This window comes from Magallana gigas, chromosome 2, assembly GCF_963853765.1.
Source record: "Magallana gigas chromosome 2, xbMagGiga1.1, whole genome shotgun sequence".
NCBI classification, from domain to species: domain Eukaryota; kingdom Metazoa; phylum Mollusca; class Bivalvia; order Ostreida; family Ostreidae; genus Magallana; species Magallana gigas.
Window position 1 is genome coordinate 32163883 of NC_088854.1, and position 24852 is coordinate 32188734.

Here is a 24852-nt window from a genome sequence, read left to right on the forward strand (position 1 = left end):
TATGTCAATGATTGCGAAATGGAATTTTTAAGCAATGGAAATACTCCAATTGAATTACAAGAGCTATCCTTATTTTTACTGATGTACGCAGACGACATGGTTATTTTTTCTCAGTCTGCTGCTGACTTACAGTCAATGTTGAATAATTTAGAAAATTGTACAGAGAAATGGTCGTTAACGGTTAATGTAAACAAAACAAAAATAATGGTTTTCAGAAATTGGGGAATTTTACGAACAGAAGATGTGTGGTTTTATAAGTGTGAACAAATTGAAGTAGTGAACAGTTTTTGTTATCTCGGACTTTTGTTGAATTACAATGGCAAATTTCATGTTACGCAAAAACAATTGTCATTACAATGTATGAAGGCGCTTTTTGCACTGAAAAGGAAATGTTGTAATATGAGTCTTAATTTTACTACGCTTTTATCCCTTTTTGACACTTATGTAGGAAGCATTGCTTACTACGGTTGTGAAGTCTGTGGCTTTCATTCTGCCCCAGATATAGAAAAAAATCATCTTAATTATTGTAAAAACATACTTAATGTTAAAAGGGGCACATCTAATGCAGTTATTCATGGTGAATTGGGCAGAATGCCTCTGCAATGTATCAGAAAAATACGTATTTTAAGATACTGGATGAAACTTTTATCATCAAAAAATTGCATTTTGAATTCATGTTATGTTGATATATATAATGAAACTTTAGGTAAAAACAAATGTAAAAACTGGGCTGCAGAGATCAAGAACATGTTAACAAGTATTGGGCTAATGAACTTATGGGAAAACCAATTTTTTGAAAAGCCAGAAATTATTTTAACAATCGCCAAGCAACGTATTTTTGATAATTTTAAACAGTCTCTACTAGCTGACATAAATGCCTCCTCCAAATGTACAATCTATAGATATTTAGTTGATCATTGTACCTTGCAGTCATATCTAACAAAAAGGTTCCTTTTCAATATAAGAAACTTATATGTAAATTAAGATAATCATCTCATTGTCTTACCATTGAAACTGGCAGATACTAGTATAACAATGTTCCATTACAAAGACGTTTATGTCCTCTTTGTACTTTAGATATAGAAGATGAATATCATTTTATATTAACATGTCCCTATTACTGTAACTTAATTAAGGTGGAAGGCTACACCGTCACAACATGTCTGACTTCCGTTCGAAACGCCATTGTGTTCCGGATTGATAACATTATGTCGTGGTACAAAATAGCTATACACCGTTTAATTGAACTCTTCTAACTAAGGAGATAAGATAGGAAATCACCAAAACGCTTAGAAAATATGTCAATTTTCTTCCTGTTTAAAGCTTTTAACTAACATTGATTATCAGCTGTTTTGTACGGAAAACGTGGAATCTAAATAATATACAGTTTCCCTGCTCTGCTGCTATATTGGCAATACATTTTTGTCATGTCATCTGCAACAGACGATCATACATATGTGACGGATTATCGATATAGGTAAGCAGATGTCAAATTTTCATTTAAACTATATATGTATGATGAATATAAAACGAAAGTCCCGTAGTACGATCTCTTGAATTGATTCTAACTTTCCAAATTAAAAAAAAAACATTTGCAGTAAAAGACTTTCATTAAAACTTTGACATTAAACTAGTGTATTTTGATTAACATAAATACAGCTAGGTAGCAATAGCAGTGGAAGCCCGGATTTGCAAGCCAAATGAGGTAAAGACAGAAGTCTGAAAAGGAGCATGTTTTTCATTTCCACACATGCATGTGTATCACTATGGACATCTAATGTATGTATTAATATGCGTATGGTTGTTGTTTATAATTGCTTTTGTATATAAAAAAGTAAAAGGCAATTTATAATTAACTACTAATATTTTGTTTTAAAGAGTTAAATATATATAATGCATTCATCAAAAGTATAATTTTTCAGCTTCAAACATTATCAGAAGCACTACTAATCTTATATCTACATATTTAGCATAGACTTGTTCCTTTTTTTAATTTTTCTTCGTGATTTTTATTAATTAAAAAATTGATCCCAAGATATTTGAGACCATGTAAAATAAAGAAAGACAACTCTTGAACAGGATCTTTCATACCAAGATTTTTGCAATAATTAAGTATTTCCTTTAATTTTTCAATTTCATTCAATTTCTTTTCTTCATCCCACTGACCGACGAATATTGTTTATATTTTCAGGCTTTTGTGGGATTTTGTCCAGCAGTTTGCCTTAAAAGAATTTTTTTATATTTTAGTTTCATATTTATGTGGATTCCAATAAAAGTCATACAAACTTTATTCATGATTTTTTTGTTTTTCATTTCTAAACTTAATAACATTTCACTTTCATAAGAATTTTAAAACAGAAATGTTTAAAATTTTGATAAATAAGGGGTTATCTGGAACCAGACTGATATTTAAAAAATTCTCTAGAAAATAGTGTATTGTATTTTGAGGTCTATTATTGTTGAATACTGTGCCTAGTATTGGTAACAAATGCATGCAACAAAAATCTCCTACACTTATTTGGTGTAGAGATCCACCTTAAGAGAAAAATTCATAAAGAAGTTTTCTTATATTAAACCCTCTGTTTTTAAATTTATTCTATTATTGTGAGCACAAAATGTAAAGGATTTGTGCAATTTAGGCAAATATATTAAGAATGCTTTTGTAATCAGAAAACTTCATGTATAAACTTTCCTTTATTCAAGTGACCAGTATATGTATTTAACATGTGTATCTTAATTGTATATGTCTATGAGCTGTACAGCTATTGACCAATAAACAATGTCTGACATATCTATGGATGGATATTGCTCAGTTTTATAAAAAAAATATTTAAAAGATTGGTACAAAATGGAAAGTTAAGGTAATGGATGTTAAATTAAACTTCAAACTACATTACTTTTTTTTTATAATACAGTGTACAAGGTAAGTATATCTTCAATAAGCGGACATATTAAATATGATTTTTCTGTGGTACTAAATCTTCATATTTCCCGAACATTCATGCAATAAAAGTCGATTATACCGAACAACATAAGATTATACAAAATATGTCGATTTCTAATTTTCTAATAATTTTTCGACTGGTCGAAAGCAGTATCGTCGAGATTGTTTGGGTTTTTTTGTAAATGTCTCTCTTTTCTTTCATAGATTAAAATATTTGAATCAAATATAGTAAAATTAGGTTTTTGTGACAAAAAGAAAATTTAAATGATTGTTATGATTTGATCATATTTGTCATTATCGTATGTTCATATTGGCTTTTTCATACTTTGGAATGAAAAATCCCGAGATTTCCGGAGAGGTGGGACACGATATTTATTGAATCTTAGAAATCTTCTTCTCTACTCCCATACATATTTGTTAAAAACTAAATGCATGATTATGATGTCCATGAAGCCCTCTACCGAAATATACTTACTCTCACTGACAGGATTTAGTTATAACTGATTAATCATTAGTGATAGTATGATATCATATTCTTAAGAAGTTTATGTATATTATAAATAACTCACTGTTAAAACATTATAGTGTTCTTTCCATATAACTAATTCTATTGTAAATAAAATCATTTTTGGCAACAAATTTTGTAATAATATACTTATGTGTGTTTTATTAACATCTCTTTGTAAGTCAAGCTTATAAAATAATGTTTGTGTGCATGTAAGGGGGTGCTCATTAACAACCATGGTCAAAATACTTTTTTCATTTTCAGATGGTAATTTGCATTTGTGCACAGCAGGGTCCCTGGGGGGGGGGGGGGTAGATTTCAATATTGTTAAACATCTTGGATCAATATACATGTCCAGCATCCAATCATCTTTTGTAATAAAAATATTGTCTTATCAGAACCTGGCACATGTAATGAAGGCTATTACTCCGTGAGCGAAGCTCGTGGTTAGTAATTTCTTATTTATTGATAAGACTGTCAATGTGATGGTTTTCAATGCAAAAAGTAATAAATAATCCTCAATGAGTTGGATTTAAATGAGGCACTTATCAAAAGAAATATAATAGAGAATAATGTTTACTTGACAAAAAATTGTGAGCTCTGTATCTCGCTCAAAGCTCTACGACTGCCTCTCAAATTTCATATGATCATTTGACCAAAATCGTGACCATGACCCTTTAGAATAGAAAATCTGGACGGTTTTGCCTTTTATTAAATGAATGTAGTTTGTGCAGAAGGTATTTTTGATTATCGATATATTATGCAAAAAAGTGGTGGAAGCAGAAACTTGGGTAACAAAGTATAACAAAGTAATTTTTATTTACTATATACGAACTTCTTATACATGTAATTGGTAGATTCTTATTCCATTAGATTATATGTACAATACATGTACATTATATGCAGAAAAAATTTAAACAAGGAAAAAAAATTTTGTTCTTTGACTTCCTGTTGATAAATCTAAATAAAGCCTGGGGATTTTATTCTTCATAGGGCACAATGGCGTGACAATTTTTAAACTATTTTATTGTTCCTGAGAAGTGTTCTGCAAAAGATATAGGGAAATTTCAAAGCTGAATTATATGGAATTTTTCTCTACTGTATAATAATTCACTGCAAAAAAATGAAATTAAAAAGAAAATTATAACGTTTTTTGTTTTGTTTGTATGTTTGTTTGTATGTTTGTTTTTTTTTTTTATTTATTAATTTTTTTTTTTGCTTGAAATAAAACGTCATTCTAATGATCAAAGGAAAGAACAAATCACTATAACCAAAACCGTACTATGTAGAAACCTTTAATTTATTAAAATTAAATTGTTTGATATGCTATTAACATTCAAAGATCTTCCCGTTTGTATAAGAATATGCAAATATTGTCATCGACTTTTCTTAGTGCTACATGTATATGTTCTTTATGTTTGCTTTCGTCTTAAAATAGCGTTACACAAAAATGTACACTTCCGTTCCTTCACTGTGTCATTAGTTGGCTGAATTGTAATTTTTGGTACATGTATCTGTCAAATCAGTGGCACTCATAAACCTATCGATTCTTATGTCTGAAATATCTGTAGAATTGATCAATGCAGTAAACTTAGCATTATTCTCACAATAGAGTGTTTTATTATAATTATCACTTAAGTGTTAGCTAAAACACAATAAGTACTTTATATGGGCATTCTACAGGCAACACAGACTATGCCCAACATAGCTACGTGGCTTTGGGGTTTTTGAGTTAAACTTTTTATTTTTAGGGATGCTATTCAAAGCAATATAATATTTGTGCCTCAGTTATCTCGCTATTCAGCGGCCATTGCCGATTTAATCTCACGAAGAATTCAGCTTTTCTTCTGTTTTATTGCATATATTCTAGGTGTACTGCCATTTCATTTCATAAAACTTCAATTGTGATAATGATCGATATCCTACTTTAACACTAATTTGATGATCTCGTTAAACGCGGTGCGGACTATATCCATACTTAAAATGTTTAATTTCGAAAATCACAAAATTTTACGGTCATTGTTTACTTCTGTTTTCAAAAAAACAATTTTAAAGTAAGCTTTTACAATATCTAACGTTTAGCAGGAATATGATTAAATGACAATTTCTTTAACATTCAGCTTCATATACGGAGCGAAATTGACACTGTAATCGTTTTGTTCGCCCTATAAGTATATTTGATGTGAAACTTATATCAAATATCGGTATATTTTCTCGTGAAAAATTCATTACAATGGGATGTTTAACATTACATAATCAACAAAAAAGGAACTTTTTAATGCCTTTACTTCCTTTAACCGAATGCAAATAGGTTTGCTCTCAACATTATGCTTTTAACATACCGAAAGTCGACAGATTAAAATATCATCAATTGCAAGCTGGAAAGTAAAACAAAAGGTAAGTTGCAAGATTAATGATTTTCACGTTTAAATTGAATGGTGTTTAAGGTGGTATTGAACCATCCATGTTTTGACGCAGTGTTTATCGAAATAAACAATAAAACCAAGTGTAATTGTATAAGTAGTTTTTTCCCCAATATTGTCAGCTAACAGCGTAGTGCAGTGGATTAGAGGGTTTACTACAAATCTGTACGTCATCAGTTCGAATCCCACAAGGGGTTTTACAAAGTTTAACTCTCAAAATAATTTTTAAAGGTATCTTTTGGTATAAATGTTGTAAAATCTTTTGGTTTAAATGTTGTAAAATTTATAAATTCTAAACATGTGTGAGTACATGTATGTCAATTGTAATGTTCTTTAATCCACTTTAATCTCGACAGATGTCCCATACCACCTTAAAGGTTAGACACGCATTTATAATTATACACTAGTCAAGATGAATGAAATCGCCCAATTGATTAAAAAATCGAGACACGCCCCGTTTCGGGGAATTAGTTCCTACAGTTAATATTCCAGCAATATAAATGCATATCTAAATACATAATCTAAACTGATGATTTTGTGATTATAATGATAATCCAACATAAACTATTACTGACATTGTATCGTAAATGTAATAGACAACAGGTAACAACTTGTTGCGGTGAACCTCTTTTTTACTTGAAAACTCCTAATCCCTGTTGCCTATTGTATCTCATAACATTTTCATTATTCACAATGTTTGTAAAGTAAACCGTTGTTCATCTCCGCCATGCAATCATTTTCCTCATGTTTATTTTATGGTATCAACACCTACAGAGTCTCGAGATACTTACAAATATTTCATATGAACATTGATTAAATGTTCGTACCATCTTTCGTTCTGACATGAGGTGTTTTTTCCTATCCGATATACGGACATGAGAGACTCACATATCCCGAAACCACAGTGTCAAAAAACGTAGCATTTGTGTCTTTTACATCACTGTAATCTTGATAAAAACCATATTTGATTGCTAAAACGAAATCACAGTGTCAAAAGACATAGCATTTGTGTCTTTTACATCACTGTAATCTTGCTAAAAAACCATATTTGATTGCTTAAACGAGAACTCTTATATAAAAATTAGAATTTTAAAAATGCCGTGTCACCTTTTTTTAATATATACACACATGCTTCATTACAAATTTTGTAGAATCCATAAAAGTATGATAAATTTTAATAAAATTCCTTAATTTGATTTAAATCATGTTAACAACTGATACAGGAAAATAATTAAACAGACCAAATATATTTTTAAATAAGACAAAAGTGACCCAAACAGATGTCGAATTGACAAAATGTGATAAGATGGATGATGTCAGAAACAAAGCTGATGACGTCGTGTTATTTAGTACAACGATTCTGATCAAACGAATTAAAGAATAACCTGAGTGATAGAAATCATATTTCAACCATGTGTTTCTTTAAAAGAAATCTTTTTTTTTAAAGTACAAGACCATTATTGTCATTTTCTCAGAAAATTTCTCCGCTATCATACCCGTGTACAGTTCAACCTTAAGAAGTCTGAATAGTGTTAATAGGTAATTCTTAGACTATATGAATCCATTTAAGAAGGAGAGCAATAAAAAAAGATAAAGGGAAACAATAACAAATTTTACTATTTATTGATAGGTTAAAGCTATACAAATCATTTGTAACAATTTAAGGTAAATCAGATGAACTTGTTGACCACCGAGCGTCCTTTAGTTAGCTAAAATATCGGTGAATTCCGGATGTGCTCTGCGCTCTTTCTAGTTTCTAATTTTGTTAATTTAAATACTTAGTAGTATGATATCATAAACAGATAAACATATTTCTGTTTGTGTTACACATCAAAACAAATAGTTTGCCTACGTGCTGCATAATAGATGTAATATATAATCAAAATGATATATGTCTGTTGTGATACTAGAACATATAGATAGTGATATTCGATGACTGTCGATCAACTTCATCTCTCACAAAACAAACAGTTTGCCTACGTGTTGCATAATATGTATATTCAAAAAGATAGGAGATTGTTATGATACTGGAACATAAAGATAGTGACAATCGATAACTGCATAACACATTAATCTCTCACATGATGTGATGCTCTTTACACAAATGCGATGTAATTTAGATAACGAAGTTGGACTTTACTTAAACTGCTAAGTGTTTTGTTGCTAACATTCCGATAATAATATACCTTAAAATAAAGAACATTGCTAGATAAAATAATATTATTCAGCGAACTGGGCACAGCGTAAAACCGAAGCAATGCAATAGATCAATTTTCTGCGGTATTGTCAGCCGCTACAGAGAGAAGTAAAGAAGAATAAATTGACTCAATCGTAAGTTTCTCTAAAATGATAAGTACATTTGTTAATTTCATTGCAATGAATAAATACCGAAAGCAGTTGAACATTTTTACGCAAATGAATAAATGTGGTTTATTTATATACTTTTTTAAAGAAAATTGTTTAAATAAGTTTAAGAATTTTTGGCTTAATAAGACATTCAACCTTCTTCTAGCGCTTTATCATTTTCCGTTTTCCACTCTTTCGACGTGTAGATTCTTTTTTAAATATTAAATTCTGAACGTTCTGTTAATGAGAGTGTTTTTAAATCATTCCATTTTGTAGTACTATAAGAGTGTATATTCAGATAGGGATTTTCTTTTTTTTTGGTTAAAGTGACTGCTTTAAGCAATGAGCTAATTTAAAATCTACTGCGCGGAATTAAAATGTGTGAATCCAAACGCGTTTCGTGTAAACCGTTTAGGGAGCGTGTATTGTAGTAGTACGTTTCAGGGTCTGTAGATTTCCGTTTAAATTCTTAATTAGGTCTTTCCACCTTTCAGGTGAAAGACCTCTTGTTTTCTTTATGTTTTTTCTTCTTCTTCTTCTTCTTCTTTTTTTCTATTTAGCTCGGTGTGACTTTTTTATTATTAGAGTTATCCAAACAACTTAAACTTTATGTAATTGCTCATTAAAAGTTATGGTACCAATTGACCCTGTGTCAAAGAACTCCCAGAACTTACAGAGTTATTGCCCTTTGAGAAGAAAATGCTTGTTATCGCTACTCCTCTGAAACCATAAGAGATACGGATTTGGAACTTTTACCAATGTCTTCATTACACTTAGATGGTTCTTCAATCTATTCATACCAAAAGGATTTGAGGCCCCCTTGTAGTAGTTATTGCCCCTGAAAGTATTCAAATTTCCATAAAATCACTTCCAACTTTTTTATTATTTATCATAGAGACTTCGGACCACTTGGGATGGAAGAGTCTACCTTGGCCGAACAAAATGACATAAAGGTCAAAGGTCAAGGTCATTTGAGAAGCTGTTAATTAACGAGTTTTTATATCTCTTTTGTTTAGGGTGGTAGAGAAAAACATTTTTATGGATGTAGTAGGACATCTTAAGACATTTTAAAATATAGCCCCTTGGCTCATACCTTTGAATAATTACAGAGTTATAGCCCCTATTGTACGAAATGCTTGTTATCGCTACTCCTCTGAAACTATAAGAGATAAAGACTTGGAACTTTTACCAATGTATTCAGAATACTTGGAGGGTTCTTCAATCTATTCATACCGAAAGGATCTGAGGCCCTCTTCTAGTAGTTATTCCCCCTGAAAGTTTTTAATTTTCTATAAAATCATTTCCATCTTTTTTATTATTTGTCGTACAGACTTCGGTCCACTTGGAATAGAAGCGTCTACCTTGGCCAAACAAAATGACATAAAGGTCAAAGGTCAACGTCATTTAGAAGTCTTTTAATTAATGAATTTTCATATCATTTGAAATACAGAATTATAGTAAGGGTTTCAATAGCTTGCTGGATTGCGCAATAAGGTATTCAATTGGGTCAGCCAGGTATCACATCAAGTCCTGTGGCTACTCAAGTGGAACTTGTTATTCATTTTGTACAAAGACAGCTAGCCTGTAGAACACTCTCTTCTATTGTTAGCTTTACTGTTTATACGATTGTGTAAAGAATATTCACTTGGCTCAGTTTTGTTCATAGTAAGTGGAAAAAAATTCAGAAAAGTAATTAGATAAATCTTTACCGATATATACAACATGGAATTTTGAAAAAAATGGCTTGATAATAATAAAAATAAAAAATCTCTTTTAAAACCATTTATCAATTAATGGCCTTGTGGTTTTCCCATTTTATAGTACAACATATATCATAGGTATAGTAATGTTTTGTAAATCTTATAGAGCAATCTAGCAATTCATTAAAATATTAGGTGGAAAGACCTCTAATTGTTCTCGAACAATTAGCCTACTAGTTTCTTCTTCTTCTTCTTCTTCTTCTTCTTTTTTTCTATTTAGCTCTGGGTGACTTTTTTATTATTAGAGATATCCAAACAATTTAAACTTTATGTAATTGCTCATTAAAAGTAATGGTACCAATTGATCCTGTGTCAAAGAACTCCCAGAACTTTCAGAGTTATTGCCCTTTGAGAAGGAAATGTTTGTTATCGCTACTCCTCTGAAACCATAAGAGATAGAGATTTGGAACTTTTACCAATGTCTTCATTACACTTAGAGGGTTCTTCAATCTATTCATACCAAAAGGATCTGAGGCCCCCTTGTAGTAGTTATTGCCCCTGAAAGTATTTAAATTTCCATAAAATCACTTCCAACTTTTTTATTATTTATCATAGAGACTTCGGACCACTTGGGATGGAAGCGTCTACCTTGGCCGAACAAAATGACATAAAGGTCAAAGGTCAAGGTCATTTGAGAAGCTGTTAATTAATGAGTTTTTATATCTCGTTTAATTCGGGTGGTAGAGAAAAACTTTTTTATGGATGTAGTAGGACATCTTAAGCCATTTTAAAATATAGCCCTTTGGCTCATACCTTTGAATAATTACAGAGTTATAGCCCCTTTTGTACGAAATGCTTGTTATCGCTACTCCTTTGAAACCATTAGAGATAGAGATATGGAACTTTTATCATTGTCTTCAGTACACTTAGAGGGTTCTTCAATCTATTCATACGGAACAGATCTGAGCCCCTCTTATAGCAGTTATTGCCCCTGAAAGTATTGAAACTTCGATAAAATCACTTCCATCTTTTTTACTATCTATCATAGAGAGTTCGGACCACTTGGAATAGAAGCGTCTACCTTGGCCGAACAAAATGACATAAAGGTCAAAGGTCAATGTAATTTAGAGGTCTGTTAATTAATGAATTTTCATATCATTTGAAATACAGAATTATAGTAAGGGTTTCAATAGCTTGCCGGATTGCGCAATAAGGTATTCAATTGAGTCAGCCAGGTATCACATCAAGTCCTGTGGTTACTCAAGTGGAACTTGTTTTTACAGTCAACCCATTCATTTTATACAAAGACAGCTAGCCTACAGAACACTCTCTTCTATTGTTAGGTTTACTGTTTATATGATTGTGTAAAGAATATTCACTTGGCTCAGTTTTGCTCATAGTAAGTGGAAAACAATTCAGAAAAGTAAATTAATAAATGTTTACGATATATACATGGAATTCTTAAAGAAATGGCTTGAAAATAAAAAAAAATATCTCTTTAAAAATCATTTATCATTTCATGGCTTTGTGGTTTTCCCATTTTATAGTACAACATGAATCATAGGTATAATAATTTTTTGTATACCTTTTTGAGCAATCTAGCAATTCATTAATTATATTAAGGTGGAAAGACCTCTAATTGTTCGAGAACAATTAGCCTACTAGTTTAATATTATGTCTTCCCTTTCAAGTCAAATTCGGCAGGCTTTTTCCCGTAGCGAGCATTTGCCATATAAGGTCATGTCAAAATTCGACAAACTTGCAGACTTTACATTTGTCGATCTGTAACATGTCAGCTGTTCTATATCCATGGATGAAGATACAAATGAAGAATTTTTTATGAAACTATCGAATGAAAATGTGCATAGTTGAAGTTTAAATAAACTAACAAAAAAAAATGAAGTTACAAAATGGTGCAACATACGAAGGAACTGGGTCAAATCTTCAAGTGTTTATGCCCTAGCTTACACGATGAGAATCAAACACATTCATTCTTAGACTCACACACCATTTGAAGGTCAGGAATTTTGAACACGATTACCCTCCATACGCTTCGCGTCGGTTGACAATGGTTTTCTCAGGGTGTCAATTTCAACTGTTACTATCTCAAACAGGCACTATTTATTTTAATATACTAAATGTCTTAATTTTAGAGAAAATTTACTGCTTTTATATAGAAATGACGTGAATTCTACGGCGAACCGTATGTGCATAATTAACGCGCATGTAACAATTCGTTGTGTTACCCGTTGCCAAGTGTGTTACTAACTCGGAGGGTTATAGAACGGATTATCAACTGCGTCTAAACCAATCAGATTTCAGTATTTAGCATGAAAATATAATAATAAAAAAAATCACACTTAAATCGATGCATTATTCTCGCTTAATTTTTACTTAGTTATTTTCCTGGGTAACAATGAACGACCCAAATAAAGTATCTTTGTTGATATTTAATGTTAGGCACTTTTTACTACATGTATTTGCGTAATAAGGTTTAACGACAGTTATATTAAAATACACTAAATGTTATTTGATTTTTATAATCAACAAGATTAGAACACATGATCAAGACGAGAAAACGTTATCCATTTTAAAATAATTAAGACAACGAACAAATTTTTAACATATCTTTACAATAATTACTAGACAATATAATATCCTTTTAGCACAACTGGCGCAGCACAAAACATTTGAGAAGTTAAATCAAAGCCTGTGTTTTAAATAAGGTACGATAAATCGCGTTTTGCTTCCTTAACCTTTAATTTGCTATCGTAGGGGAAGATATTGAATATAAACCGTAGATTAAATTGGTTTTTAATTCATTTAACTGTTAAATATTTTTTCCTTGACTATGACTATAAGGAAAAATTAAAAAATTTAACTTCCTTCTCTTCTTGATGTCCTTCTTCATTTTACTATTTTCAATCAGCTTCAAAGGATGATTGTCGACTTTTAGTGCAGATGATAAATCGAAGAATTCATTTTTCGAAGTAAGTAAAAGCTGACCACTGTTAAAAAATTTGCTGGAAAACGGGTTGAGGATATTAAAGAAATTTAAGCATATTTAAATATTTGCACAAAACTCGGTTATTCGGCAACGCAAATTTACAGAATTGGTGGGGAGTTTATGGGTGCGGTGTAATTTATGAGACAGTTCGTAGGTTAAGTAATAAAAAAGTGGGCGCTTCAGATGTTGATTCGGCAGGAATCTAGGCGCATAAGGAGAGTGAACATTTCATAGATTAATTTTGAACAGTTTTCGAATCATAACAGTTATTTGGTTTCTGTTGGAGGTGGAATTGGTAGAAAAATGTTTGAAAGCAATATGTTTTATCATAATATGGGTCTAAATATAGCAACATGACGGAATTGATGCAAAATCTTGCGTATTTACAGCTGATTTAGTTGTCTCTGGGTCTTCTCTCCACAAATTTGAAACGTGTAAAGATGACATATTTAAACTTTAAAAATCTCGCTTTTAAAAAAAGCATGGTGATATGACCCAAAGATGACTAACTAATATGTACTTTTCAAAATATTTTTTGGAGAATATAAAACAAAGTTCAGAGATATGACAATGTTGTTTCAATCACTACTTTATACCACACATTGTAATGTCTCGCATGGCTCACTGGTTTCGTTCTGGATAAGTGAAGAGAACCACGCAGTGTTTTGGGTTCAAATCCTTTTTTTAATATATGTTGATATAACATTATGTTGAATTATAGAATACCGGTATATTGTGATTAGTCGTTATTGATTTCTGTCGTATGAAGACTACTTTCTGTTTTATTTTGATATACAATATAAGTGAATTAAAACATATATACATGTATGCAGTAACATTACCAATATAATTGTTTATCGATTTACTTCCCATTGCCCTCTTTAGAAAGCTTGTGAGTTTTTAATAGCACCTGTAACGACGAAAAGTGACACACTTAGAATATTGACCGAGGGTCAATTTTCACCGTAGAAAAATGATCCACTCAGTTGTAGAATACTTGAATTACATCGTAGAAATTATTGCCATATTGTCATATTTCTCCGTGTGTGTTGTAGAAAAATGACCCCGTAGAATATTGACTAAATTTAATCACATATTCTATGATTATATGTTTTGGGTCCATTCTTTTTCCTTAAGGCGAATACTGGGATGGTGGTGATGGGGGGGGGGGGTTGCATTGCCTGCTTGGTTTTTCGATTTTTTTTTATCGTATAACCTTGTACGAATAACCAGCTTCAGTTCGCTTTTCTGATCACTTGTCATTGCCTATTATCATTATTTCAGTCTGTTATTTAATTTTTCAAATAAAAAAGAAAAGATATATTTCTTTTACTGAAGTACATTGTTCAAACACGACTGAATAGGAACGATATCACTCTAAAAAAACCCTCGTACAAATTGTAAACAGGAACTGACATTAAAAAATTTACGGAAGAGAAAATTATTTATCATGGTCTCTATCACAATAAGAAATTAATTACTGTAAAATTCGTTATATTACGCGAGTACTTTATTCCGCGACCCCGCTGTTTTGTATCAATTCGCGAGTATATAAAATCACGAACGCAGAACATTTATTCATAATTCTTATAGTTCCAAACAGAAAATAAAGGCGATATTTTAAAATCCACGACGGGTGCTTAGGCGGATATTAATTTCTCGCGTTTTATTAGGAGTTTACAGTATTAACCATTGGTCTGAAATAGGCACATGATCATCTCATCACGTGTGTATTCAGAAAAAAAATTCCCGTGGGGGGGGGGGGTATTTATGGGAATGGGGGTGGAGGCCTATTATAGGTAAAAAAAAAAAATAAGTTTGAATTCTCTATCCCTTAGATCCGCGATCGATTGCATGAGTCATCCCAATTGGATATTTTTCACAATCAATTCTTTATTGATACAACAGGCTTAAAAAGAATGTATTTTTAAAAAATACAATGCTTGATTTTAAAACCATATAAACATCACCAATCCCAAAACTTCGAATTGAAAATTGAACACAAGAAACAGAATACTTTACAAATGATTCTGCATGAATTTGAAATCGATATCTGTTGTTATCAAATTGACATTAAGAATGTACTTGCAAACTTTGGTATATACCAGTTAGAGCAAATTGCAAAGAAACAATGACACTAAAAAGGGCTTTGGCATTGACTTTGATTCCATTTGAATATATTTACATCTACCAAGTATTATTCCACAAACAACGAGAACAAACATCGAAACCTCTTAAAGGTGTTTCATGTATCTATTTATCACTATTATTTATTACTATACCAAGAGACCCTGCTTTAACTGATATCTTTAAGCGGTTATTTATTTATCACTAGTATTCTGAATGTGAAATTTTCCTTAAGATATGCTACATGTCAGAAATAAAAATATACCCTAGTATAATTTACCTTGGGAAACAAAAAGAAATTAAAATACTTATCATCATTTTTCTTGTATCTGAAGATTGTCTCTCATATCTTAATTTAGCATTGTTTAAAGTATCATAGTTTAGATATAGGTTATGAAAAGGGTCATATCTTGAATCGTATTAAATTAATTTATTTTCCTGTTCTTTGGTAATGCTGTTTAAGTAGTTCCATGCTTGCCAATGATGTACCGAATTAAGGTCTGAGCTAAAGGAATTTTTTTTATATATTTTTTCTATAAAGGAATAAGAAACAAAACTAATTGTGGTGTTTCCTGGTGCAATAAATCGTATAAACCATAACAAAAACTGAATTCCAATCTAATATATTGCATGTTGAAGGTATTTGCATATTAATGAACGTCACCACAATCAATCTGATGTCAATAAATAGCAAACTTTGCTGTCTGAACAGTCTGTCGGGTTCTACTCTTCATCCAAAGTTGATAATGAACTGAAAAGAAAACCAATTTATTTATCGATAGGACAATGCAAGAAAACGATTTCCCCCTGGGTTTTTTTTTCACAGCGAGGTTGACCCCGTGACGTCACAGATCATCTCGCGCCAAATCGGCTTGATTAAAAAATCGTTCAAGTGTGAAATCGCGGTTTTCCAAACTATCTTCAGAATATGAAAATTGACCGCCATTGTAGATACTCTTTTAAAGTTAAAATTGCTTGAAATGTTAAGTACTGATAATAATATCATTGTTGTTACATGTATCAAACAAAACACCGTAACAAATCATCACTAGGCAAACTGATTCAATACAACCGAAGCACAAAACGGTCTGCAAATAGAAGTGAAAACCGGTCAATATCGATTTTTCTGCACAACCGCCACATAGAAAAAGTAATGTATACATTCATTATATATGTACTGCACAGGTTTTCCATTTAAATTTTTACGTATATGGTTTTTCATTGTGTGTATTGACATTGAAAATTTTAAAGAAATCTATGCTGACATAATTTGCAAACGATCTGATAAAAAAAAAGCTTGTTGTCATTCTGGTTAAAAAATCTTTGTATAAATCAATAATAAGTGGAGAACAAACAACAGTTTCTGCTGTTTTCAGGTATTATTAGGAAGATCCATTTCACCAAACATGTATTTTATCAAAACTTTTTATTGATTCCTTTTGTGGAAATTGAACTTTATATTTTTTTTTCTAAATAATAAAATTACTAATCTTTCTAATAATGGATGTTGAATCCGCTACTCTTCACTCCACGGTTTGTGTGGTGGGTAAGCGAGGGCATCTCAAAACTATTCATTATAGGACTCTAATACGGGTGCCCAAGTAGCCCAGTGGACAATTCACTCGCTTATCGCCGCTGCGTCCCGAGTTCGACCTCCGTGATCAACAGTGGGTGTATGTGAAAGGGAATGGTGGTCGCCCGCCTGGACACGTGGGTTTTTCTCCGGGCACTCCGGCTTACTCACACATATGTGACCCTCTCGCGCTTACATCCGTGTCAACGAGAGATATAAATATAAGTTCTAGAACTGGTCAATCAATCGTTTTAAAATAAATAAAGTTCAGTTTTAGTTTCAGTTTTTTTAAACTCTAGAAATATTGCATATGCATATCATCCAAAAAAATTTTCCACTTTCTAACATTAGCTATAAATATTAATAGCAGTGTAATTTCATTATTATTTAAAGCACAACAGGCGCAGCATTTAACACTCAAGAAGGCAAATACACAAGTTTAGACAGATCAACATTTTTTCGTGTTGCTACTGCCAACAGTAACAGACAGAAAAAGGAGGAACACGGAATTGGAAGTTATTCTAAGCATCTTTGAAGGTAGAGTATTAAATTGAATTTTATTGTGCTATTGCTACATGTAAGTTTAGTTATATATTCACTAATTCTCAGATGAATGAGTTTGATTTTCCTTAAGATCAAGATTTAGTAAATGAAAAGTGCCTTCAGGTTTAGGAAATTAAGGATATAAATTCTTTAAATTTATAGGGTGTATCAGGGCTGAAATGTTTGATAAACACAATGAAATATCATGTTTTAAACAACCATTTTCTATGAAAGATGAAGGATAAAAGTAACAAATCTCGGAGTTTTGTCCATTTTTGACGAATGAAATTTATCAAGAATGCCTATAGTCTCTCCAAAAACGACATAAAACAAGCTCTTGACCTCCTCTTTAAAATGATGTCAAATTGAATATGGGTACCGGGAATACTTTTCCCGTGATTAATTATAGAATGTCAAAATATTGTTTACTTATATTTTCTGTAAAATTTGACTTAGTGAGAATTCTTCTTAGATTCTTTGGTTATCTTTCACTGTTGATAAATTTCTGTTTTTCAAATATTTTTCAAAAGGTTTCATCCGTCTTCAAGACTTAATTTAGATGTTTAACTGTACATGTAGGAGTTACGTTTGGATTTCTCGGTTTGTATGTTGTCACTAATGTGATTATGAATTTCCGTTGAATTGAATTAAGTAAATCTTTTCTATCTAACTTTTTCCATTTCTCAATGGTGCCATTGATAATTTTGTCAGGAAAATTTCGTTTCATCAGGAACTGTTTCAGTTAATGTAATCTCTGTATTTTTACAGGCTAACTGTTAACTATGGTACATATCTGTCTTGCTATATAAATCATAAGGTATGGCTCTTTTCGTATGCCGTGGTTGACACGAGTTAAAATGTAAATACTGATGTGTATCATGATGACTTCGTCCTGTTTGGTAAATAGAATATCTAAGTACGAAATACGATCAAGACATTCTTCCGCTGTAAATTTAATGTCAGGATTAAGTTCATTTAGTATTTCTTTTTAAGTTTTCAGGTTGTTATCTCCTGAATTCCAGACTGTAAAGCAATCGTCGAGGTATCTTTTCCAGTTTGTCAAGATAATTTTCCAGTGTCCTCCTCAAATGTCTGGTTAACTTTTTGTACATCGTTTCCTCTAAATATCCTAGGGCTAACGTCGCATATGTTGAAGCCATTTTTTGTCCCCATGGTGGTTCCCTAGATTTGTTTAAAGTGTTTACCATTGAATGTTAAAGTATTGTTTGCAAGAACGATTTCTACAGCTTCTAAAATAAAATCTTTTGGGAAATGGTTATTTATTTTCTCGGGATTCTTATTCATCCAATACTTTATTGCTTCAAATCCCAGAGAATTTGATATGTTACCAAACAAATTGATAACATCCAATGTACATATACATTACTGAAGCATTGTCAACAATAAAAGCAAAAGAATAAAAATTGCCCAAAATAATCACTTTTATTGTCCAGCAATTAGTTTACTACATCAAGTATGCAGATATAGATTAACAATATTTTAGTAACTTTTAATTGCTCTTTATGATAAGAAATTTACATTGGATAAAGCCTTGCCATTCAATCAACTAAACTATGATTGTGCTGTTAGAAGAACAGCTAAGTTAACCATAGAAAGCAATGTAGCTTCTAAGCTTTATTGATAAAGCGTGTGCCAACATATGGTAAAAGGCTGTAACAAAAAATAGAACACAAATAAAGACACCATTACAATACCATGTCATACAATACACACACAGTCACATGCATTTATATTCTAGCAAGCTATCTTTAAGAGTTAATAGAGAAAAATTACCTATTCAGAAAACTTAATAAATTCAAGATCTATTAATATACCAGAAACTTTTAAAACAAATTGTTGATACTAAATATACAGAAATAGCACATTTAAATATGGCCGCCAAAGTATCGATTAAAATATTAAACCGTGTTCGATTAAAAATAGTTGAATTACATATAAAATGCAATCTAAGAAACAGATATATTCAAAGCTATGAGTTTATATAATCAGTCTTACATTTTGAGCAGGCTAGGATAGCATAAATCAAGAAAACGAAGGTGAGCACCTCGTGTAGATCTACTTGGTAAAACGTTGGATCAACGAAAACATTGAAGAGTTCCAAAAAACAAAAACATTAGATAACTCGTACAACAAAGACAAAAAAGGGGCATAACTCTTGTTTGAGCACAATGACAAAGCTATTCCATTCAGTGGCCTATCAGGTACCTTTCAGACGGTTGATTGGTTTATCCTGTGTCCTTTAAAAAAATATTAACAATGAAATGTTTTTGTTGATGAACCATGCGGGCTGTGAAAGTAGCAGTCATTGCAAAAAATTACATAACCGTCCAAAGAATACAAAATATAAACTGTTCAATACACAAGAGACGGGGGGATACCAGAGAAGAGGAGAATGAAAACAATTTTTATTCTAATCTTATCTTGACGTTTGGACTATATGAATGAAATTTATTGATTCAATTGAATTCAGAAAGGTGGTCATAACATTTACATTCGACTAAACTTTTCTATAAAAAAAGTACACAACTACTCTATATTTCTCTGAACTACATGTATGCAAGAACGTTACTTAATAAAGAGACGTTTTATTCTATCGATTGATGAAAATCAAAACTATTTCATGTTTTGAATAGAGTACATGATAAATTCCATTAATTCTTATTTTTTTCAAAAAGGTTTTCTGGTTTTTTATTTGAATAAAATAATCAAATTAGATCCATATGTTTTAGAACTAGCTATAAAGATTGAGAGAGAAATAAAAATTTTATTAGTTTATTTTTAAGTTATATTTAAAAAAAAACAAATCAATCTTTTGAGAGGGGGAAGGGTATAGGTATTTGTTCATGAAAATTGTATCAATACGATTAGTTTGTAGTAATTTTTAGCTAAGTTTTCTATACGTTTTCCACCCTCTTAAAGTTGGGGCTCATTTCATTCTGTTCAAATTTCATTTTTTTTTCTATATGTGTCAATGTCGCCTTCCAAAATAAACTGGCACCGCCTCATTTGTCGCTAAATGTCTTAATAATTGTGAGTTAACAGAAGCGAAGATAATATATGCCTCTACAGAAGCTATATCTTTTACGTCATTTTCATTGGCTGATAGTATACCACGTGACATTCGTTCTTCTACGATATCGACGCGAAAGCGCGACCGCGGAATATGATATCGCATGACTCAGCAGTATCAACAAAAAATAGGAATAGTTGTAAAGACAATTTACCAACGGGAATAATTAAATACAGAATATTAAAAATAATAATGTGCGAAATGTTCTTCAGTCACACTGTACTAATCTAACTGTACTGCAAGTGATTATATAATATAACTATTAGGGACTTCATTGCACGGTCAATATGTGGTTATATGGACCTATGACAAGTGATATCGACCTTAGACACAAAAATGATATCGACCTTTCAAGCTCGGTCGATATCACTTGACATTGGTCCATATAACCACATATCGACTTACAAGTCCATAATTGTATAATGTTAAATTAGGCACAGTGTAATACAACAACAGGTTTATCTATTTTTTTTCAGTTTTACAAACTATCAGCTTCCAAGTGATTACCAATGATACACCAGCGACACCATAGCTTAGAGTAAATACAGTTATCATAATGTCATTACACGTTAAACACTATTATATCCACTTTTAACATATCAAATAGTGTGATAAAGCCCTCCGAGTAAACGCAAAAATATTTCGAAAATGTTATTTTCACATTAGCTAAAAACTTGTTGCAGCATCGGTTCACAACGAATTTGATCAATCAATATTTTAGTTGACATATATTTTGTACATTTTGAAGCAAAGGTCATGTTCAATTTTACAGAATTTTCAAAAAATTCTCTTTCAGATGCTAAAAACAATTACTTTAGAAAATTATGTCCATTTCAAAGACGAGATTGTCATTGACTTTGATGCACCTGATAAACCAGCAGACGAAAATAGACAGCAAACGAACGATGGAAATGGACAGCAAACAACCAATGAAAATGAACAGAAAATGACCGATAGAAATAAAGAAGAGACAGTTGCTTGCGGTTCTTTGCATATTTTCGTAGGAGCTAATTTTTGTGGGAAAAGTACTATCATAGAATTAATAAGACGGTGCATGACTGACGAGATAAATTTGTCAAAAACAAATCTTTGTCTTGAAGATTCAGTTGCATATGCATTCTGTAAATTCGATGATGAAATCATCTCTGGAATCATCGCTGAACCCCACCAAAAAAAAAGTCGTTTGCAAACGGAGTATAAATTTTTCATTTATGACAAGGGAAATGAAACCTTTTTTCGTTACAAGTCAAACAACTGTGCTGATATCCGTGGTGCTGTTGTCACGGATGACACGGATAGGAAGGTTTTAAGGAACCTTTTCGGAAGAAAACCTGATAAAATAAGCCGAATTGAAAAAAGAAAACCTGATAAAACAAGACAAATTAAAAAAAGAAAACCTGATAAAACAAGCCAAATTGAAAAAAATAATAACCATAAAAACATTATAAATCTTCTCAAGTTGATTAAAAAGACCAAAACATGTTTTGAATTGCATGATAAACCAAGTTGGCACACTATTGAAAACCAATATATCGCTTCATTTCCTCTGAGAGGAATTGGAATTGTACAGTGGACCAAAAGTGCAAAAATCAAAGATAAAAGGAACTACAAGAAAGCTTGTGAACGGGCAGAAGTTATATCAACATTGTTTAAAAAGAATCAATTTGATGAACAGGTTGAGAAAGAAATTTTTGACTTTATAACATACCCCAACGTATATACTTTTACACAAAATAATGGATATATATATGTTCAAAAAGACGGATTGAAATTCCATTTGTTGAAAACATCTGAAGGAATATTAGAAGCCAAATTGACGTCATTGCTCTTGACGCACACAGGCATCAAAACTCTTTGTCTGGAGGAGCCTGATCGAGGAATGCACCCTCAAATGATTGAACGGTTAAAGACGGTGTTATTCAGAGAAGCACGTACCAAAACAATAATTGTTGTTACACATAGTCCCTATTTTATTGACAATATAACCATCAAAAATACGCACGTTTTCTTTCGTAAGAAGCACTCATATATGCCCGGCATTGATTCAATGCGGTGCTTGTTAAAACCACAAACAAGTTCTAACACCTGTTCTCCTAGAAAAGTTAGGAGTTTTCCAGATCTCTCAAAAGTGCCCGACATTGAAAAAAAGCGTTGTTTGTTGTTAATAAGAGCACAAACAGCAGAATTTAAAACACGTTCTCTTAAAAAATCTAGGAGTTGTCCGGAGCTCTTCAAAGTGTCAAAAATTGAAACAATGCAAAGTTTGATGTTGATAAGAAAGCCACAAACAGATTCTAGTTCAATTACTCTTAAAAAATCTAGAAGTTCTCCGGAACTCTCAAATGTGCCCAACATTGAAAAAATGCAAAGTTTGGGTTTGGTAAGAAAACATATAACTAACATTTGTTCTAGTAAAAAAGTAAGTTGTATGGAGCTTCCAAAAAAAGTGTCCGACATTGAAACAATCAGAACTTTGTTGTTCGCAACGAAAGTTTTGTTAGTAGAAGGACAAATTGACAAAGAAGTAGTGCAAGGTATATTTGCACAATACAAAAATAATAAGCTTACAAATAGTGAGAGTAAGATAGGAGAATTTAATACGGATATAACTACTTATCAAGTTATTTCTGTTAACGGTTGTGAAAATGCAAAAAGGGTACAATTATTCTGCAACGAAATGCATCTACCATGCTTGTGTCTTTTGGACCTTGACACGATTGTGAAGTGTGAAGGTGACAAAAAGTATTCCAAAGATTTTGATCTAATTTGGGGCTATCAGTTAAATCTGACATTAAAAAGAACCACAAAATTTATAAAGGGGTTTTCGAAAATAGGTAATCAAGAGTATTTTAGGAAAACATACATCGGTAAAAGTTGGTCTTCGTTTATTGCTCATGACGATTCGTTGAAAGCTGCTAAGTCTTTGGAGTCCAAAGAAAACACTTTTATATGGAGACACGGTGCTGTAGAGGATGCAATTTTAAGTTCGCCAAATCAGGACCTGAATAAAGAAATTGCCGAGATATTCGGCCGCGAATCAATAACGCCCAAAGCCCTAAAGGAAAAATTAAAGGAACGACTCACCAGTGAACAATGGAAAGAATTTTATTCTAAATTGTTAAAAGTCGAGGAAATTAAAAGATTTATCGCGTTTTTGAAGGAGAAAGAAAACAGTCAAACAGTCGACAAACACTATTGTGAACCAAACATTTGTGAATGGAAGTTCAATAACATTGTGTGTGTTTTCATAGCTATTGGAATTAGGGCTTTTCGACTTTCGGTCGAAAAGACCGTTTGTTATTCTGATGTTTTATTGTTATTGTTTTTTTCGACTATGTTTCGTCAGCGATTTTTTGAAAACGGAAAGGAATATTAAAACAAGCATGCAATGATCTTATTGCAATTTCTAATTACGCGCGCATGTAAGGTGTTGGACTTCCGGTTCCGGTTCTACCGGTTTTGACAAGGAATATACTGAAACTTCATTGAAAGGCAATATCTTTTTTACTCTTTGAGTAACAACTTTCAAACTGTAAAATTAGATGTATCTTGTTAAGTTGTACAAAACTGTAAGCAAAGACAGTTTCCTATATCTTGCCGTTTTGAAGATAAATAACAATATAGGCTTACCAATTTTTCTGTTTTCAGAAATGACAAGAAATCATATTGAAGCAAGCGTCAAATGGGCGCAAAAAATTTTAATTGTTGTATGAATCATCATTGGTTCTTTACATACAAAAAACACACCACAAGGAAGTAAAGAACGAGTTGGTTTATGGTAAATTTTAATATATTTTCACCAACACGTTTTGAAGTTTAACATTTTACTATTATTATTAAGAATCAAGTTCGTTACTGTAAGCATTTCAAACGCTAATTGTATGATCATTGCCATAGTATGAAGTAATGGAGACACATTCATTTGATTTGTGCATTATTCTAATACAAAGTTCAACTCATCATTATTCTCTTGGAGATTTTGTATTTCAAACGATTTTGATTTTGTTGTTGCATTGTATACATTAGTTTATATAATTTCAAGGGACCACGTAATAAGATAGAAATATATTATTATTAAAAGTAACATGTCAGACCATACTCATCCGGTAGAATCTGCACAATTTTTAAGTTAAAAAATAAGCCGGATAATATTTTTTTCTAAATGGAATTATAAATCTTATCTACACTTCAGTTTATGAAGGTAATCATGGTTATTTAATTGCATAAGGTTCTCAAAAGAATTAAAAATAAATCAGGTTAGCTCCAATTTTCAGTTCTTTCATATTTTTGCGTAAATAATTGAGATGGATGTCACTTCATGATATTTTTCTACCACATGTCACATTGAAATAAAATACATATACACACAGTCATTTTATTCGACAGAGTCATAACATTTAGACTTTAATATTTCAGGTCTTTAGTTTGTCCTGTATACCGCTCCAGATACATTGTTTTGAAAAGAATGAAAAACTCCGAAATTTTTCAAAATAATTTCAGTCTCGATAAAAACCGCGCCTAACACGACAGTCTACCAATCGCAACTTCTCGGGCTCGCAAAACTTCTCGGGCCTTTCCGCAGGCTCGGAAAAA

The 24852-nt window shown here is 31.6% G+C and overlaps 2 long non-coding RNA genes across 6 annotated transcripts; both read left to right on the top strand.

The window, feature by feature from the left end:
* Positions 1-1135: 1135 nt before the first annotated feature.
* LOC136272286 (uncharacterized) lies at positions 1136-2550 on the top strand. Its single transcript, XR_010710248.1, has 3 exons — positions 1136-1477; positions 1660-1779; positions 2192-2550. It is a non-coding gene; the product is annotated as an uncharacterized lncRNA (long non-coding RNA).
* Positions 2551-5690: 3140 nt separating this feature from the next.
* LOC105322826 (uncharacterized) lies at positions 5691-23648 on the top strand. 5 transcript variants are annotated; one of them, XR_010711007.1, is made up of 7 exons: positions 14712-16202; positions 16633-16762; positions 17019-17162; positions 17699-17985; positions 18162-18210; positions 20736-20797; positions 21056-23648. It is a non-coding gene; the product is annotated as an uncharacterized lncRNA (long non-coding RNA). The 5 variants fall into 5 exon arrangements; XR_010711005.1 differs by having other exon boundaries at positions 17699-18210; XR_010711009.1 differs by lacking the exon at positions 18162-18210 and having other exon boundaries at positions 17699-17768.
* The last annotated feature ends 1204 nt before the right edge of the window (positions 23649-24852 follow it).